This window comes from Poecile atricapillus, chromosome Z, assembly GCF_030490865.1.
Source record: "Poecile atricapillus isolate bPoeAtr1 chromosome Z, bPoeAtr1.hap1, whole genome shotgun sequence".
NCBI classification, from domain to species: Eukaryota; Metazoa; Chordata; class Aves; order Passeriformes; family Paridae; genus Poecile; species Poecile atricapillus.
In genome coordinates this window covers 54,709,018-54,714,635 of record NC_081289.1, presented here as the reverse complement: position 1 = coordinate 54,714,635, position 5,618 = coordinate 54,709,018, and positions in this window count along the sequence as shown.

Genomic DNA, 5,618 nt, shown 5'->3' with positions numbered 1-5,618 from the left:
CGGCTGATCTGCAGGGACTTGGGCTGCCGCCTCAGCAGCCTCGCTCTGCCTCACTGCTTCTGTCAGGTCGAAGCCTGGCAGGCAGAGGTTAACCAAGGAGGCAATAAACCAGCTCACTCCTAGCTCAGCAGCTCACAGACTGCTACCTAACACATCACCAAGGCTATGACCTGCTGAAGTGCAGGGCTGCAGCCCATCCCAGCACCTGTGCTATGAGATCAGCTCTGGCAGAGAAGTGGCACAAAGAGATGGGCTAAGGAGCTTTCTCAGCTGCAACAGCTTGACTCTCACCAAAAACACCTGAGTGGGGATGGAGAGAAGCCAGGAAGATGCAGCCCTGTGTGCCCCAGCAGTAACAGAGTGGCATGGGAGGAAGGGGATCCAGCAGTAAGTGAAGCAGATAAATGAACATCATTAGGGAGCAGTGCAAAAAAAAGGAAGCTAGATGAAAGGGATGCAGGAAACAGCCACATAAATCTTCACCCCCTTTGTGTATCATATTAATTTGCATGGTTGTTATTTTTGTGAAAAGATATTTTTTTCCTGAGGAGTAATCTGTCAGTTTTCATTAGCCCCTGGACCAGCAAACCTCAGTTAGCAATGATGACCTCCAGTTCTCCTCCCCAAAAGATGCCATTCCCACTCCGGGTTTCACACAGCATGTTTTCCTATTTGCGATGTTCGATAGTGCAGATTGGCTGCACTTGATGTAAAATAAGGGACTTGAGCCTCAGTATATCTGTGACTCCACTGACTTCACTGATTTATATCAGATCAGCATCAGACATTTAATTTTATTGTACTGAAAACTAATGGCAAAAATTTTACAGCGCCCATTATGATCCTCTGTTTAAGACCTAAAGTACAGCAATTAAATGTCATTAAAAATACCCACTAAAATTATTAATACCTTTTTTTCCATGCAGTGTGAAAATATCTCCTGCTGTTCCCTCATCTTTCATCTCATTTTAAACAATTGATTTATTAGTGTACAGCCTAAGTAAACTGAGAAATTCTGATGCTCGGATTTCTTACATGTGACTTTGGAGTCTCATTTCTCAACTGTATTGCACAGTTATTTTGACAGTTATGCCAGATTTAATTAGCAATCAGTTTCCCAACAGTTTGACTACTGCAGTATTATTTTGTCTGTGTTTTCCTCTTTTATGCTTAGTTCAACACAGACTGAACTGCAACTTTGAACTTTGTTTTGGTACATGTAAGGCAGTGTGACAGCTTGACTTTTTTTTAATGAAAACTAATTAATTCACACCAGTCAGAAAATTAGTAGAAAAACAAAGTCCTTATGAATGATTATCACTCCAATAAAGTCTGCCTTGTTCCTCAATTCTTTTAATTTGTTGGTTTTTGTTTATAGAAATCCATAAACCCACTCATAAAATATTTCCAAGTGATCGTATTATCATAAAGGAAAAAAGGGCTTCAGTGACCTTACTATAATGTGATTTCAAAGAAATACTCCGAGCAATGAAATTGCAAATGTGTATGGGATTAATTGCTAATCTCTTTAGTAATATCTTTAAAATGTAAGTCATAAGTGTATTCCATTATCTTTCTGCATTCCTCTATTTCTAAAGCACTGTATTTTCAGAGAGAATGGTCGGTGCTAGCATGATAGATCTTTCTGAGTAGTCTTTATTAAATATTGCTTTCTTGAAGTGCTAAAGGTATCATTCTACCCCCATTTACAGGCCATTCAGCTCTGCTTTTTGTGTAATTGATGCAAATGAAGCATGTAATAGTGTTTTGTCAAATGCATGAAAAACAGCTTTAGGACTTCCTGGTTATCAGAGAAACGAGAATGAAGAGAATTTGAAAAGTTAAAGAAGGTTAAGGACACATAGGGTGATTTCATTTTTCCACTGATCAAAATGCCCTCCATTCCTCTTCTGCCTCCAAGTCTGAATTTTCTGCATCTGGGAAAGAATAAACCCAGGTTAACAGTACTGGCTGGAGAACAACCTGCTAGAAAGCAACTCTGCAGAGAGGGATCTGTAGGTTCTGTTGGACAGCAAACTGTCAGTGCAGTGTGTCCTTGTAGCCAAGACGGCCAGTGGAATCCCAGGTGCATTTGGAGTGTTGACAGACATCAAGGGAGGCGATCCCACCTCTTTACTCAGCCCTGGTGAGGCCACACCTGGAGCACTGTGTTCAAGCCTGGGCTTCTCAGGACAAGGGAAATGGAGCCCCTGGAGTGGGTCCAGCAGAGAGCAACAAAGATAATTGAGGGACTGGAGCATGTCTATTAAGAGGAAAGACTGAGGGAGCTGGGCCTGTTCAGCCTCGAGAAGAGACAGCTGAAAGGTGGCCTCATCAGGTGCCTATAAATATCTGAAGGGAGGGTGCCAAAAGAATGGAGCCAGGCTCTTTTCAGTAGTGCTGAGCAACAGGACATGAGGCAATGGGCAGAACCTGATGCACAGAAAGTTCCACTTGAATATCAGGAAGAACTTCTTTACTGTGTGGGTGACCAAATACCAGAACAGGTTGCACACAGAGGCTGTGGAGTCTCCCTTACTGGAGATACTCAAGAGGTGTCTGGACACATTCGCATGCAATGTGCTCTGGAATGAACCTGCTTGAGCAGGGAGGTTGGACGTGATGATCCACTGTGGTCACTTCCAAGCTGACCCATGCTGTGCAATACGCTAAACTTAACTAGACCATGCAGGAAACAGACCAAGGAGACTAGCAGTGGTATGAATGCTACGTAGATAAGTCATGCACATTTGCTGATGGTCATGGTCAAAACATAAAGCACTTCTGGATGTTAGGCACTTATTAAATTGTCACTATATTAACTAAAATAGTACCCCCAAACATAGATATTTTATGTTCTATCCATTTATTTTTGTCACTTAGTGCATTTACAAAAGAGACAGCTGCTAACCTAAAAGGTTGAAGCTCACAATTCATAACATTTCAGAAGTTCAATACAGGTTGGGTCATAAACACCGAAAAAATCTTAGACTGCAGAGAAGACGGTGCAGAGCCAAAGAAATAGGGTCTGAGGTGATAAAAAAGTTAAAAGGTTTACTGCCTGGAATATCTGGCTTCCTCACAAGCAAAGCTAACAAAATCAAACTCTCAGGTCCTGGAAACAGAAGACAGCCCTCCTGAGAATTTTTTATTAAGAGCACATTCTCTTCCATTTCATTTCATGGTAGACTTGCTTCACAGTGACAGTAATTCATCTTTCTCAAAGATGATGCAATTTTTCAAAGCAAATGAAACTTACTTTTTGACCAACCCATTTCTCCGCTCCTCAGGAGGTCCTCCAGAAAACCAGCGGATTTTTCTATACAGCACAAGGGGATAAATCAGCTGATAAACAGGTGCATGATAAAAATGGTTTCCTTCACTCAGCATGGAAGCTGAGGTTGTAGAAACATGAAAGTTGTCTTATTGTGGCAGTTGTCAGATTAACAGTCAGACCCAGAGCGCTCAGGGCATTTTCCTTCTGCTGCATACCAAGAAAATAGTCAGAGTGATATTTTTGGGGGCTAAATTCTGGGGTGCTGAGGAATGATCCAAGATGGCACATACTGAAGGCTGTCAGATGTGGAGTGGTATTACAAGCTCTTATCTGATATGGAAGCTGAATTAAATGGCACAGTGTATAATATCAAAATGGACTATCTTGATAGATTCTTTCTGGAGCACTTACAGATCTCCAGGCCTTGAAGCATTGAGCCTTGTGGGGGGTGCTGGCCAACCCCCTCAGCTGCCACATGACTATGGCAGCATCAGCTTTCTTCCCTTCACCTGGAGTTGGTGAAGACCTGCTCAGCAGCCACACCTGAAAAGGCAAGAGGCAGCACTGCCAGGGCCAGAAAATTGCAGCCACACAGGTAGAGAAAAGGTTAGGAAAAGTGAGGGGCTTGGACACTGCACGCAGCATTGAAGGACTGCCATTGTCTGCTGCTTGGTTCTGCCCCAGCTCTTTGCAGAACTGGGGGCTGGTGAAGGGACTGTCCCTGATGGTAGCACACCACAAACTCATGTTTTCTCACATTGCCCATAAAACTTGGACTGCATTTCCTCTTCATATTTTCTCATTACCCCAATTCCAGATCCCCTTTTCTTCTTGGGATCCTGTATGTGATACTGCAATGAAGACAGTGTCCTCAAGAAGTGGGGTATGATGTTTTCTCTCATGATGACATCAGCACCGACAGAACTCTTTGGATTATACCCATTTTGCCAGGAAGCAAAGTGTAGAGAGAATGGAAATAAACAGCAGCTCTTGAAAAGGGTTAAAGTCAGGATAAGCAATGGTCAGATCACTTGTCTGAGTTGCAGGAGAAAATGTCTGTCTAGCAGGGGTCCAACTGAGAAATGCAGAGCATGCTGCTTTGAGGGTAACATTGCCAGTACGTTAGAAGTAATCTGGTAAGGCTTCTCCTGAAAGCTGAAAACACAACATCCAGTCTGCAGTCTGTCATGGAGTTCTTGTATCTGCTGACACAACAGAGTATGACTCCTCACAGATGTCACATTTATTCTACAGTGGAGGAAAAAAAAAGTAGTTCTACCCTGTCCCATGCCCTGAGGCTTTTAAATGACCGTATCTTCTGAGAGCCTACAATACTGTTTTCTTTTAATTAAGTAGTGATGTGTAGTCTATGATGACACAAATAATTTGATTTGCATAGTGCAATACCATGTCTTGCCATGGATGAAATTTGATCATATTGTATTTGATATCACATCATTTTGGTTCTTACTTACTGCCCCACAGATCATAAAACCATCCCTCTCCAGGAGTAAGGAGGATGAAAGGACATCTCATATGCACTTTCACTATCTCATTCTCCACCAATAACTCTGCTTTTGACTTCTGGATCTGGATTCGCAAGCACTCCCCATAAAAGAGTACGTCGCTCTATAAAGTCAAAAACTAGTATATAACCATCTATAAGTAAAACACTTTAAAAGTACAACCTTAGGCATAACCCTAACCCAAGGCATAACCCTAACCCAAGGTGGAGCAGGGAAAAGAGCTCTGGGCTGAGTCAGGTGCCAAGCACAAAGCAATGGAGAGACCTATTTTGTGGCAGAGTACCTTTTAGTGTGGCAGGTCTATTGTAGCTGCAGTCCCTGGAGCTCTGGCCTCTGTGGTTTTCAGAACCCTAACCCTAGGTAGAGCACTAAAAGGAACCTTGGGCTGAGTCTGGTGCCAAGTAGAAAGGTATGGAAGGAGCCATGTTATAAGATATTTTTGTTCCCCTTGGCATGCCATTTGTAGCTGCAGTGTGCTTGGAGCTCTGGGCTTTGTGGTTTTCTGAACCCTAACCCTAGGTGTAACCCTAACCCTAAGGTGGAGCAGTGAAAAAAGCCTTGGGCTGAGACGGGTGTCGGGCAAAAATTTAGAGAGAGAGCTATTTTGTGGCAGTTTTCTTTTCAGTTTGGCAGGTCTAGGGTTAGGTTTCAGAAAACCACAAAGCCTGAGTTCCAAGGACTGTGCAGCATTTTGTTCATGTAAGAAGCTCTTTATTATAGTTTTAATTGATTATTAATACTTAAGTAGATGTATTTGGAGGGAAGAGATTCTGTGTGAATAATTATATGCTACATTCAAAAAAAAAGGTCTTTTG